This window comes from Triturus cristatus, chromosome 3_2 (assembly GCF_964204655.1).
Source record: "Triturus cristatus chromosome 3_2, aTriCri1.1, whole genome shotgun sequence".
Lineage (NCBI taxonomy): Eukaryota > Metazoa > Chordata > Amphibia > Caudata > Salamandridae > Triturus > Triturus cristatus.
Genome location: NC_140584.1, coordinates 586,361,498 through 586,376,511, shown reverse-complemented (window position 1 = coordinate 586,376,511; position 15,014 = coordinate 586,361,498).

Sequence of the window (15,014 nt, the reverse complement as noted above, 5' to 3'; positions counted from 1 at the left end):
TGCCGCCATTCCTCTTTCTGCCCTTCAGCCTGAATGCGTGCGCGTTGCTGCTCCGCTCCTTCTCCTTCGGAGCCGGCCAGCACGCCACGCCGCCAGTTAATTTCCTGCCTCTCAGCCTGAAGGCGTGCGTGTTGCTGCTCCGCTCACTTGCTGATACTGAGCCGACCAGCACGCTACGCTTTGGGGTTCCCTCCAGCAGTGTATAGTTTTTATCGCCTAAGCCCGTATGCGTTGCTGCTCCGCTCAACTCCTATCGTGGAGCCGGCCAGCATGCTGCGATTTAAAGGTGCTATAGATTGCTTCCCACACCTTCTCCCTCCTTTGGGCTTCCACTCTAAAAAACCCTGTAGTCACAAATTAGCCTTGTGTGTGTGTGGATGTGAGTGTTATTTCTTCGTCCCTTAAGTGCTCATTTTCCCAATAGTCAACACAGACTTCTCTCATTAGGCAGATCAGTGATATCAACTACTGCCAGTGATTTTCCAAAAGTGACCGGAACGTACCAGCCGGTAAGTGGACTGTGTCAAACTGAATTTGACCTTCATTAATGTTCTATGATAAGTTATTAGTTATTTGAGGATAGCTGGTAAGACCAGTTTGTATTTTTATTTTCAGCACTCTGTATATCTGGTTTCACACTACAACGTTTCCTGTTTCTACATCTGGGGAAGAGTGGTGGTCACTCTATTATTTATTCCCCTCACTTTTGGGGAACCATTGCCTGTGAGTGAGTTAATATATGTTCCTCCGGGAGTTGTTGTCTAGAAGTTTTGGGAACAGCATCTTCGCTCCCGTGGAACCTCGCTTGGATCAGGCTGGGATTTAGCCGTCAGATGAACCATTTGTTCTCCAATCCTAGATCTTGGGTTCTAGACTAGTCACACTGGGGTCTAAGCTGTTCTAGATTTGATTCTAAGTTTCTCATTCCAGGTGCACAACCTTCCTCTTTAGCTATGAACTGATAAAGACTGGACCCACTTACTCGATAACACTTACTTAATAGTACAAAAAGGGTAATGCAAATAAGATTAAGCCAAATCTTCAAAAGCGGTTTACTCTATATAACAAAACAAGCATTGGCATAGCCAATAGGTCTCGACTTTGGGACCTTATAAGTGTTTAGCCATCCAACAGTTGCATAACTAAATACTTATAAGGTCCCAAAAGCGAGACCTATTGGCTATGCCAAGCGGCCGTGCGGCCTCGAAAGTGAAAGCGATCGCGATCAAACATCAAAGCGGCCGTGCTGCCGCGAAAGTGAAACTAATCGCGGTAAAGCGCGGCGCGCGCGCCCCTGCACATGCACTGTATCTCTAGGCTGGCCTGGTAGCACTTTTTGGAGCCCTCTCAATAAGTCTCGCCAGACCAGCGCATGCGCTGGGTCAGGCGAGACCTAAAAAAACACTAGTTCAATAATAGCAGTGTAAGTAATAAGGAAACAGAAATTCACATATGAGTGCATTAACTAAAACAAGATTTAGTTAAGAAGAAATAGGAAGAAGAAAAATGTGTCAGCCATCAAAGCCTGTAAAAGAAGGCTCTGACATGGGTCAAGTAGCAAATAGCCACAAAAGTCACAAAAGTCAAAGTGGTCTATATCTCAAGGTGCCCCAAGCCAGAATGCTAGCCATCCCTCATTACGTTGCATCATAATATCAGTTGCATCCAAAGTACATCTCACAAATTCAACTTGTTATTTTCCATTCTACCACCACACATAGGTTTATTCACACCCTCTTGTTATTCTCATGAATCGCTAGCCTGGCCGTCCTTGGTCCCGTCTCCTTCTCCCATGAGAACTCTCCTCCCATCTTGTTATCGCTCTCCTTGTACCAGTTGCCGCTTCACATGCCTCATTTTCTACTGAGAACAGAGACCTTTTTCTTTCAGCTAACGAAGCCTTATTCACCTGGCATGGAAACACAACCTGCATGAAACATTTCTGCAGCAAAAGAAGAAAAAACATGAATTCAAATGTTAAACTGAACATGAGCTTGAATCCAAATGCAAGTTAGGCTAAGTTAACAAGTGCACGGGGTACATTTTAAGTGCACTCCTGTACACACAAATGAATCTAAAAGTCTCTACACAAACTTTGAAAGTTAATACCGTACTAACATGACTATTCAATTATAGTTTCTACGCATGTGGTAAATATTTCATTACCGGTACTATTTTTTATGCGGTAAAGTCTAGTAAGAATAACTCAGTAAATATAAGAGGCAGAATCCGTGGTATTAGAGGTTCTAAAAGGCTTTATTCCTCTACAAAGGAATTACAGTTCGAACTGTAGGCTTCAAATTCCATCACCACGAAGGTTCAGGAAGGGAAGGCAATACATTATTGACAAGTAATGATATTTATATGAAAAGTATTACATTAAGACAGATGCAAGAGGCGTAACAGCTGATAATACAGATAATGATACACATACGTAATGAAAAGAGGCGTAAACATAGGCGTAACTAAATACGTCATTAAACATGATGTCACAAGTGGGTGGATCCATAAGAGAATCCTGCAATGTCAGCAGAAATATTTGGCAGAGATGCGCGCGCAGCCGCATGACGTGTGATTGACGTGCAACTAGAGGGTGAAGGGGACTTGAGATTTAGCTCTACATGTGGAGACAGAAGTCTGAGGGGTCATGTCAACCTAATCCCAAATCATATCTAATATCTTATGTTTAAAGAACTGTATTATCCAAAAGGAAAAGTCTCTATGATGGAATCTATTCTATACTGACTGTTAGTGCGTGTACAAGCGTCTAAGTGTCTACATGAGATGCGAGGGGGCAGGAATCTTCCATGGTAACAGGGGCTATGAATTACTTGCATGAAGACAATGAGGCCTGGCCCTTTGCTCGGTAGCTGGAAGAATGTTTACCTAAGCTACTAGACAGGAATGCATCGGATGAGGAGCGGAGCAGATAATCTTGAAGGTGAAATACAGTTTTTGGCAGGCAACAGGCTGGATCAGGCACCGTTAGCCGCGCAGGGAGTAGGACAAAGTTCATGGATACAGATGCAGGCTCGGACTGGAGCTTTCAGAGGCAGAAGGCAGGAAAAGGCTTGATGGCAGAATTCAGGGCCTACTCGCCTGAATCTGTAAAATGTGGAAAGTGAACCACATAAAGTCGGTGGCCTTTCATACTTAGGAATGGAATATCTGACCCATTCATGGCGGATCTGAAAGAGGACATGTTGACGATGGACGCACATGTATTTGCGTCTTCATAACTGGAACTGGAGGGAACATACATGTACTTATAGCATGCACATGGAGCCGTTGGGGTCTACGATAGGGGACATAACTGATCACAAAATTCATATTTCCTCATTCCCTCCTTGTCCCCTACGGACCCTCAGGAGATATCGATCTTCATCAATCCATCGATCTGTTCATATAGCATCATTTGTTCTTCTTTCTTCTTCCGGGATCTTGAACGGAAACTTGGATGCGGGATACACGATGTGGCACACAGACCACAAATCGCTGGCCCACATTGTAGACATAAGCAGCAACTGAATAGTATGAGAAAGCCAATACCTAGGAAGGATAGGATCCTCCATCCCCAGGCTGACAACACGCTCCAGAACCAACCGGACCAAGTCCAGGTGCCTGGACTCTGGTGTATCTGGCTTATAATCTTATGAAGGCGAGTTATGGCTTTATATACTGACGGCGAATTTTCTGGTATGAAAACACAGCAACTTGATCCGATGACCCTACAAGCTCCGCCCCTATCGGCCAGGATGACGTCAAGGACAAGACGATTTTGAAGCACAACAATCCGCATCGCAGACTGCTCTTCTGTTAAATTGCCTAAGGCGGAAGTAGTCTCGTTCACTACTGCTTCAAGGGTTCTAGTTAATCTACGTATCAGCTTACTATTAGTGACTGTACCTATATAGGGAAAGAAACCTTTATTGAAATCTGTGTATTGCTCCCATGCCGTTTCAGTATAATCGACAATCGGGAGATCTCTCTGCTGTCTATTGTGTACTAAATGGGTATTTCTGTGATAGTCAGGAGGGGCTAGGAAAACAGGTGGCAGAAGGAATGCTATGTAACAGGTACCATCCCAATCTAGAGGTAGACGTATATATGCGGTCTGGCCACATATGAAGTAGGAATGACGGGAAGCTCTAAATGTAGACTTGCCTTGATCACTGAATTTTATTACAGTGGTGCATTTACTATGGCCCATGTGTATGGAACCATTCTTTCTTACACATAATTCCCCTTTAACTGGGAATACTGACATAGCGGGCAAGATTGGTGTAGCTTCGGATTCAACATTCAGAATCATGAGGTTAAGTGTAAAATTACCTAATCCATATACTTCATTTTCTAGATCAGTTCCTGTTCTTTTGGGAAGTCCCTACTTGTTAGGGTAGCAGACTTTAAGCAAAACTAGGTTCAGGTTTCCCCATACCCAGTTGTCTTGATAAACCACTGAATTTGAATCTAGGGAATTAATCAAACTGAACCATGCTCCACAGGAGCCATTGTGTGTGAATGGATACGGAAAGAGGGGCAAAACTCCCTTATAGTTCTGATAGGGAGGGAGTCGGCCACATATCCAACAATTTGTAGCATTGCTGGTCTGATGGGAATGATGTAACATACTAATAAAAGTGTTGTTGCGCAGCGCAAATCTATAAGACAACTCATGTGGAGGTAATTCGCTAAAATAATGTTCAACAGTAACATTGTAAGCACGCTTAGAAATAGGGTAATACATATGTAGCAATACACTAGAAATGATGATCAAAAGACTTAGAAAAAACAAAATTAATAATGTAACTGTGCAGTGACTACGAAGCGATTTACAGTACGCATGTTTTTTAAGCTTTATCTGTCTATTTCTCTCTCTATTTCGGTCTAGAGGATACATGTCAGAGACAAATTCAACCGATTCACCTTGGAGAGGACTTAAACAATCAAATTGTCTGACTTGCTAGACCTTAGTTTCAGTTTATAGAGTTCGTTTTTTGTTTGTTCAACCAAGGGGAGCTTTGAGTCTGTCTGTGAGGGAATGCAGGGCTGAGTGTTCACATCGGACGGTAGTCCATAAAATTTCTTGATATGACTCGAGTGCAGCCACCCTTTACGTCCCTCAACCTTCACGGCTGTCCTTGTTGTCAGCAAGACGAGTTTGGGCGACTTCCACCTGGGCTCCAGCTGGGTCTTCCGGTCGAAATTCCTCACAAGAACCAGATCACCTGGAACCACGTCATGGGGCTTTACCTCAGTGTTATCGGGAAAAGCTGCAGCTACCTGTGAACGACAAGATTGTAGTGCAGACATCAAGGAAGCCAGGTAATCTGTCAGCATATTACAGTCAACATCAGTGATTTTGCGAGGTATAGGCGTCCCCCACATATTTGGTGGTCTACCGAAGATCACCTCAGCCCTGTTCGAGAATGTGCTACCATTCTCATGTAAAAGAGCGCAACTGGTAAGGCTACTATCCAATCGACACCTTTTTCTCTACATATTTTGGACAATCTAATTTTCAGAGTTTGATTATGGCGTTCCACGAGACCTGCTGCCTCGGGATGTCGGACACAGTGGAATTTCCATTGGTAACCTAACAGAAGTGAAACGTGTTTCATTAGTTCGGATGAGAATGGCTGGCCGTTATCTGAGTACACGACACGTGGTAAACCGAATCGTGGGAAGAATTCTCGAACTAGCTGTTTGGCAGTAGTCGGGGCAGTGTAATCTGAAACCGGGTAGGCTTCTGTCCAACGGGAAAGAGCACAGACAACTACGAGAACATATTTGAATCCTCGACATCGTTCCATCTGGATATAATCCATCTGGAGGACTTCAAAAGCATGATCGGGAGGTTGAAATCCACCCTGCTCTACGGGGATGCTTTTACCTGGATTAAACTGACAACATATCATACAGGTACGTACTTTCTGTTTGGCTGCTGCTCGCAAGTGTTTGTTGAACCAAATGTGTTGAATGCTGTCTAGCATAGCTTTTTCTCCTAGGTGCGCTGGACTATGTATTGTGTTAATGATGACTTGAACCATGGAGTCGGGAAGAAACCATATAGATTTTTCCTTCGTCATCCATCCTTGATCCGTTTGGATCCCTCCTAATTCAGTCCATTTCTTTATTTCTTCTGGTGTAGCATGTGTCTGTATGTCAATTACATCAAGGGCGGGATCCTTAACTGTCATGCAATGTGTTGGTGTCGGAACTATTGTCTTTGTCGTGTCAGTTGTATGAGTCTGGTTCTGAGCAGTCTGTTTAGCTGTTCTGTCAGCTAGGTCATTACCCTGAGAAATGATATCGGTAACTTTTGTATGGGCTTTGCATTTCATAATCGATATTGCAGTAGGTAGATGAATCGCGTCTAATAGGGCTTGAATGAGGGGTCCGTGTTGGATGTGGGCACCGTGGGAAGTTAAATAACCTCTCTCTCGCCACAGTACGCCGAAGTCATGGACGACTCCGAATGCATAACGTGAATCTGTGTATATGATGACTTTCTTATCTTTGGCTTGAATACAGGCTTGTGTCAGAGCGATGAGCTCTGCTGCTTGAGCTGACAAAGTGTTAATACAATTTGTTTCAACGACTTCAGTGTCTGTTGTGACTGCGTAAGCGGCCACTAACTCTCCTGTACTTGTTCTCATACATGAACCATCTACATATAATGTCAAGTCTGGATCTGATAAAGGGATATCTGTCAAGTCTTGTCTGGGTTTCGTCGTGATAGTAATGACTTCAATACAATCATGTGCTAATGGATCTGTTCCATTTACTGGCAAAAGTGTGGCAGGATTTAATGTATTACAACGTCTGATTTCTATGTGTGGTTGAAACAATGTTAATTCATAACCTGTGAGTCTTGCTATAGTCAAATGTTGTGTTTGTGTGCGGTTCAAGAGAACCTCTACTGCGTGTGGTACTTGTACTGTCAATTGATGTCCTAACACTATGGCATCGCTTTGTCTGATTGCTAAAGCTGTTGCTGCCACTGATTTCAGGCACGCAGGAAGAGCCTGAGCTACTGGATCTAATGTACTAGAGAAATAAGCACATGGTTTGTGTGATCCTGCTTGTTCCTGAGTGAGTACTGACAAGGCAGTACCGTCGCGTTCTGTAACAAAGAGTGTAAACTGTTTACTGTAACATGGTGTTGCTAAAACAGGTGCTTGGCATAAAGCTTTCTTTAAGCTTTCAAAGGCATGTGTATGTTCTTGAGTCCAAGGGAGGACAGTCGATGTGGCTGCCTCCTGTGTTGTCAACTGGATGAGTGGTTTTGCTAGAAATGCATATTGAGGGATCCACTGCCTACAGTATGAAGTGAGACCTATAAAAGCCCGCACCTCCTTTTGTGTCTTGGGTGGTGACATGTTAGCAATTAACTGGATGCGATCGGGTGTAAGCTGTCTTCCCTCCTTGGACAGCGAGTGCCCAAGGTAAACAACTTGCTGGACACAGAATTGCAGCTTAGAAGGGGACACCTTGTGCCCCTTGTCGGCCAGAAATTTCAAAACCGTCAGTGACGCTGTTTCACATTCAGGTTCGCTTCGGGCGGTGATCAGCAGATCATCCACATATTGAAGCAAGGCAGTGTTAACTGGCATGTGGATACTGTCAAGTTCTCGTTTCAGTGCTTGGCTATAGATGCTGGGACTTTCTGTGAATCCTTGAGGAGCGCGTGTGAATTTAAAACTTCGTCCATTTAAACTGAATCCGAACAAATATTGACTTTCCGGATCTATTGGGACGCTAAAGAAAGCATTCTTGAGATCAATTACAGTGAAGAACGTTGCTTCTGAGTCAATAGCTGTTAGTAATGACGAGATATCTGGGACCACAGGGTATTGCGGTACAATACATTTATTTAATTCGCGCAGATCAATAACTAATCGATATACTGGTGATGCTTTTGGATCCGTTCTTTTAAGAATCGGAATTATCGGGGAATTACATACATTGGAGTCGGTTTCCACAACCACTCCTTGTGCAATGAGCTCGTCAATGATTTGCAGCAAAGCCACAACAGCATCTGGTGGTAACTTGTATTGTCGCATTCGTGGTAGTACTACTCCTGTTTTTAGTGTGACTCGATATGGTGTAATGTTCATGCAACCAACATCAGTGGGGCCTTGTGCCCATAAATGTGTAGGTAAACTCTGCAGCCGGCGATCCATGTCTCTGGACACATAGTGACCTTTGAAGTCACGTAGAAATAGTCGTACTCCTTCCGAAGAACAACATATTATGGCTCCTAGAGCTTTCAATGTTTTTATACCTAACAAGTTTTCTGGACATGATTTAGTAAGCAATAAATCTGTAGTACGTGTCAATGGACCAACCGTAAGTGGAAGGGGTTGCGTTACTTCATTAATGATAGGCTTTCCTGAGAATCCAAGGGAAATATTCTGTGAGCCTGAGAGGGGTGCCCCTGGAACTTCACTGCGTCGTATAGTTGTTCTGCTTGCCCCTGTATCAAGTAAAAACTTTCTGTCTTCCCCTAATAGTTCACTATGTACATAAGGTCCCTCTTGATCTACAGGAACCTCGATAAGGGGTAAGCCAACTTCCCTCTCTAGGCTATTTCATGTGTATCGTTGATAATCGGGATAGTCATTTTGTGCATACTGGTACATCTGTTGTGTCGTTGCTTGTGTTGCAGCAATAGGCTGCGCTTGTGGTGGTGCTACGGTCTGTTGTGGAGCTGCCTGTTGCGGAGCTGGTTGTTGCGGAGCTGACCTAGATTGTGCATGCTGAGGGATTTGTTGTTGATTCTGATCCTGTCTAGGTGGACGTGGTCTTTCCTGTGTTCTACCCGTGGCGATATTATGTTTCAGAACTGGACAATCGTGTATATAATGACCTTGTTGTTTACAATAGTTGCATGTCCCTTTCGCCGGACCTGTGGAATCACCCTTTTTATGACCATCAGCTGGAACTGACTGGGCAACAAGCATTTTCATTTTCGTATCTTTCATACGTCTTTGTTCATGTTCTTGTTCTTCTCTAATTCTATTGTGGTGATATTGTAACATCTGTAACATCTGTGACGGGGTATTACCTTGCCAGGTACTCTCAAATTTCAATACTCTATTCTTAACTTGCGGCAGGGAATTTTCAACTAATTTTGTCACAAACAGATGTGGATATGACTCGCTACTTGCTTTTATGCCACTATTGATACCAAAACATTTTTCAAATCGGGAATAGAAATCACTAGTGTCTTCATCTTGCTTTTGTTTACAGGCTGAAATTGCACCCCAGTCTTCCTTTTTCGTAGTTAATAAACGTGGCAGTACCTGCACTAGTAATCCTGGTAGTGCTGTAGTCTTTTCCCCAAGCCCTGATCCTGCAGCTCGGGCCTTTTCTTCGTTTTCTAATGCTGTCCAATCTATCTTTTGGTCTCCCACCTCCCATTCCTTTTCTTTGAGTTTCTCGTAAACACCGGCAGGCATTAACACTTTCAATATTTTCATAATGTCGGGGTAGGTATACTCTCCCATGAGTAACATGTCTTTTATCTCACGGTGGAAACCTGCTGGATCCTTGTCATGGCTGGGTACTACTTTCTTCATTTCTAATAATTCAATTTTAGTTATAGGCGTGTACACAAACACGCGTGTAAAGTTATTATCTTCACCTCTGATTGGGTGTACTTCGCGTAACGGATTCTGTCTATCTATGTGATACATTTTTCTTCCCATAGTGGGAACTGGAACATGTTCTGGGCATACGAAAACTATATACTGGTTTCGAAATTCTAGAATTTCTTTAATTAAATCAGTACCTGACCCTCTCCATTTATTCGTGAGTAACTCGGTCAATATGTCAGGTAAGGGTCCAGGGTCGGAGTGTTGGCTTTTATATAATATAAGGAGGTGTTGAATCATGTATATACTAGCTAAACGCTGTTCGTCTGGGGCAAGGTTCAGAAACGTGTGTGCTAGTGCATCATCACTGTATTTGCTGGGACTGTCAGCCCATTGTACTGCTGACCTGGCTAATTCTTGTTCATCCATGGAATCGAGCATATGGTACCCCCTTCGGTCTCGGAGTAATTTATCAGCAGCTTGGAATAGGTGTTCAGGAGACCTTGTATTTAACATAGGGGCTTGGAAATGTCTGTTACATTCTGGACGTATCGGACGTATCGGATCATTAAAACATCTCGTTTTATTAAAAGATCTTCCTTTACCTACATAAGCCATCGTTTCTAAGTGTCCTGTAGGCATTTCGTCCTCCTCTCCCTCTGATTCATGTAGATCTGACTCTAATCTTTCTGTATGTATTCGTTCTACTTCTTTGCGGATCTTACGGCACATAACTACTATACATGTCTGTTTATCATGTTTCCCTTCTGATATATTCTGACCCCATTTGGTAAGTACTTGCATTTCCTTCTGCTCTACCTCAGGCCTGTCTAGGTTTCTGATCACACAGTTTATGAAGAAGCGTAACAGTTGTCTCTGTACATCCACTTTCTGGTATTCCATGGCTTCGTCAATACTTTCAGGGCCTCGCCCTGATTGGACAAAGTGATATATATTGTCTAAATGTGCCACCATTCCTGGTAGCGTCGCTAAATATCTTGATGCTCGTCGTATACGTAGTGATGACAGCAGCATACCGTCCCGTCTACCGGGCACAGGATCATATCTACAATCCACTAGATGCTCTTTAAACAAGTCTGAAGTTGCTAGTTGGGGTGTACGTTCGTATGATAAATCTCTAAGGGATAATTTATTTCCTCGGGGTGGCGTGGCAAAAATTTCTGTCGCACCTCCTGTCGCACCGTCTGAGGTGCTAGGCACGAAAGGATTTGTTGGATGTAAGATAGAAACTGTAGATGTAGGAAAAGCGGTAGAAGCAGATGGACCTGTGGGAATGTGCGTAGGAGTTTGTTGTTGCGGGGATACAGACGGATGATCTTGGCGTTGAGCACCATCGGTGGGCGGTGCGTGTGGCGGAACATTAGCATATTCAGGAGCTACATCATCTAAATAGGAAGAAAGGAAAATATCTTTTGCTGTTTTGGGATGTGCTTTTATCGGGAGCAATGGGGGTGTCAAGTTTTTCGGTATTTCCGGGGTGGCCTGAGGTAACCCTTCGGCCAGAAGAGGATACATACCATTCATAAGAGTGTTTCGTTGTCTGTCTACTTGTTCTGCTTTTACTCGGGTACCTTCCTCAATTAATAAATTTTCTCGGGTTTTACTCGAATTCTCCCTACCTTTCTCTTCCTGTCTGAGCGCTTTTTCTGTACGTCTATATGATTCTTTACGCCATAATTCAATGGCATCTTTCTGTGACTGTCTGGCTTTCTTTTTCCATAATTCTTCTTCTACTCTCATGATGCAATCTGCATCCCAGGTCCCAGCTGCGGGCCATCTCTGACTTTCTGGTAAAACCTTGGTGTAGTCCACCCATAAATCAAGGAATAACACGGCATCTAGGCCATGCTTATGATACATAAAGTATCCTGGAGTGTCCCTAGGTGGAATGGGAACAGCTTCTTCGAGTACCCCTTTCCTGGTTTTGATCTGTCTTAATTTTGAAAAGAGCGGCATTTTTAGACCTTATTACTCGATTTTGAACACACTTAATACAATAAACACGATAATGAACAATCATTCACACCACAATATGTAGAACGTATTAAAACATTTAACATTTAACAGTTTAACGAACGATGATAACTAATAAGAAACTAGTTACTGACATAATACTAACACTAGATAATACTTAATTATATGCAAGACATACTAGATATACTGCTAAACAGTACAGATACACTGCTGAAACAGTGCAGACCGGATTTGTGTACCCAAACCCGTCTTGACCGGCACAACCTATGTGCACGTTTAAATGCCTCCCCGGCAATGGTACTCACCGGGTAGCGCGGAACGGAAGGCCTCGGAACTGAACTGGACTGGACCGGACTGGACTCGACTCGACTGGACTCGGAACTTCGGAACCTGGTGGGCCTCTGTATACCTCGGATCTTGCTCTCTCAGCTAGGCTCTGGTCGGGATACTTCGCACTTCTCACCGCCTCGTCTGGGTGTTGATCGCAGCCTCAGTCACCCCCGCCTGGCCGGAGGGAGATACAGGAAATCCTGCAGGTACGCGTTTTTGTCCGTTCAGCTGTGGCAGGAGACCGGGCCTGCAACGCACCTCCGGCGCGTGAGATGAGAAAGTGTCCCTGTTCGGGCGCCAATTTATGTGGTAAATATTTCATTACCGGTACTATTTTTTATGCGGTAAAGTCTAGTAAGAATAACTCAGTAAATATAAGAGGCAGAATCCGTGGTATTAGAGGTTCTAAAAGGCTTTATTCCTCTACAAAGGAATTACAGTTCGAACTGTAGGCTTCAAATTCCATCACCACGAAGGTTCAGGAAGGGAAGGCAATACATTATTGACAAGTAATGATATTTATATGAAAAGTATTACATTAAGACAGATGCAAGAGGCGTAACAGCTGATAATACAGATAATGATACACATACGTAATGAAAAGAGGCGTAAACATAGGCGTAACTAAATACGTCATTAAACATGATGTCACAAGTGGGTGGATCCATAAGAGAATCCTGCAATGTCAGCAGAAATATTTGGCAGAGATGCGCGCGCAGCCGCATGACGTGTGATTGACGTGCAACTAGAGGGTGAAGGGGACTTGACATTTAGCTCTACATGTGGAGACAGAAGTCTGAGGGGTCATGTCAACCTAATCCCAAATCATATCTAATATCTTATGTTTAAAGAACTGTATTATCCAAAAGGAAAAGTCTCTATGATGGAATCTATTCTATACTGACTGTTAGTGCGTGTACAAGCGTCTAAGTGTCTACATGAGATGCGAGGGGGCAGGAATCTTCCATGGTAACAGGGGCTATGAATTACTTGCATGAAGACAATGAGGCCAGGCCCTTTGCTCGGTAGCTGGAAGAATGTTTACCTAAACTACTAGACAGGAATGCATCGGATGAGGAGCGGAGCAGATAATCTTGAAGGTGAAATACAGTTTTTGGCAGGCAACAGGCTGGATCAGGCACCGTTAGCCGCGCAGGGAGTAGGACAAAGTTCATGGATACAGATGCAGGCTCGGACTGGAGCTTTCAGAGGCAGAAGGCAGGAAAAGGCTTGATGGCAGAATTCAGGGCCTACTCGCCTGAATCTGTAAAATGTGGAAAGTGAACCACATAAAGTCGGTGGCCTTTCATACTTAGGAATGGAATATCTGACCCATTCATGGTGGATCTGAAAGAGGACATGTTGACGATGGACCCACATGTATTTGCGTCTTCATAACTGGAACTGGAGGGAACATACATGTACTTATAGCATGCACATGGAGCCGTTGGGGTCTACGATAGGGGACATAACTGATCACAAAATTCATATTTCCTCACGCACATGAACCTTCATTTAGTAAACGCAGCACTATTCTCGGTGGACACGTTCACAAACATTTTCACGAGAAATCAAAACGTTACTTTTCTAAAATGCACATATAATTGAATTACATTATCTTATATCTATCTATATATATCTATATATATCTCTTTCTATATATGAATAAATATTTATATATTTATATATCAGTTCAAGTTGCTCCTTCAGTGTCCCCAATCCTTTGAGGGGTGGCGCGAGACCGGTGGAGAAACCGGTAATTTAATATATATTGAAATGCAGTCCCACTCGCGCTCTCAAAAACCTCTGACACAGTAAACCAGGCCTCAGTTCATATCCATAAGGGGGTTTATTCCTCTCATAAACCCGCCGTGACGCGTTTCGCCACCGTAGTGGCTTGTTCACACAACGTTTTACAATAAAGTTTGCCATTACATATACTTTCGTGTTGGTATAGTACATGAGCATAGAGAAAGGACCATAGCGTATGTGTATCGGGTGATCCCAATTTGAGCGCCATCTTGTAACGTCTTTTCACATCGTAACATTATCTCTCCTATGCAAATATTGAACAAGTGTAAGAGAAAATTCCAATGTACATGCTTATATTATCGTCTGTACCATAGTATTATAATAGTCATCTTATGTTGGTACTGTAGTATAAATATTGGTACATGTAGTCAAAACATCGACATTCTCATTGTAAATCAATAGCATCATTGGGAGGAAAAACGCACTAAACTTCACTACAACTCCCCTGATTCGAGGGTAATTCGCTTACAATCCTGAGCGTATCATAACATAATAGTTGATGAGGTCTCTTGCACATGTTGTACTGTGCATGCTGGTATACGTAGTTAATTGAATATTAGCGACCTCTTTGTATGGTAATGTAGATGTGTCCATACCATATAAACAAAGTTAAAATTAATTGGAATTCCCCTAATTGGTGGGTATGCGTAATGGACTAGTTAAACTCCCCTTGCTAGTGGGTAATTAGACATCTATATTGCTCTTAAAGGAGAAGTGTGTGTGGTGCAGACATCCGTCTTATTACACTTGTACATGAGAAAGTAAACAGGCATTAAAATCACCACCCCCTCTTTCGAAATACCCCGTAGTATTCCCAAGTAATACAAAAATGCCAAAATTGAAAAGTGCATATAGAATCTTATCTCCAATCTGTGACTGAAGGATGATCTGAAGAAAAGGGTAGGGATCGCGTGGGCACCTTAAAAGACCATTCCCTTCCTTTCCTCCTGCGAGAGATAGAAAAAGTACAGGTGTCAAATTGATAAAGTGTCATCAATCAGAGAAACACTTGCCAACTAGTATATCAGAAATAATACATGATACTAAAACATAGTGCTATGACATAGTACTAAGGAAACATACAATCAAAGTGTATATTTAAAATAAATTAAAAACAGGCGGGGAGGGGGATGGGGGGGGGGGAAAGCAGGGGACATGACATGTCAAGGCAACTCATTATGTTGAAGGCGTCAAAGAACCCTTTGCGGTCATACAGTATAAATACATTCTTATTCCTCTTGCAGGTGTATGGCCATTTCCTCATCCAGGTTGTGACCT